Raw genomic sequence first — 259 nt, 5'->3', positions numbered from 1 at the left:
TTGCAGTAACTAGATTTCCATATTGAAATTCAGGTTTTGCTCCACATCAAGAGACTTGAGTGTTTCTAGACAGCACGTAAATTAATTACCTCCTTTCCTTTGAAATCTTTGTCATCATTACATGATTTGCAGGGGTAATCACACATGTCATTATGAAGAGGTGATGGTATCTTGTTCAAGTCAGTCATCTCCCTGCTGTTGCTGCCATACATTGACAGCAAATCCCTGTAAGAAATCTCCCATGAAAAATCTTGTTAAA

Source organism: Chaetura pelagica, unplaced genomic scaffold (genome assembly GCF_000747805.2).
Source record: "Chaetura pelagica isolate M959 unplaced genomic scaffold, ChaPel_1.0 scaffold260, whole genome shotgun sequence".
In the NCBI taxonomy this organism is placed as follows: Eukaryota; Metazoa; Chordata; class Aves; order Apodiformes; family Apodidae; genus Chaetura; species Chaetura pelagica.
This window is presented reverse-complemented; position numbering follows the sequence as displayed.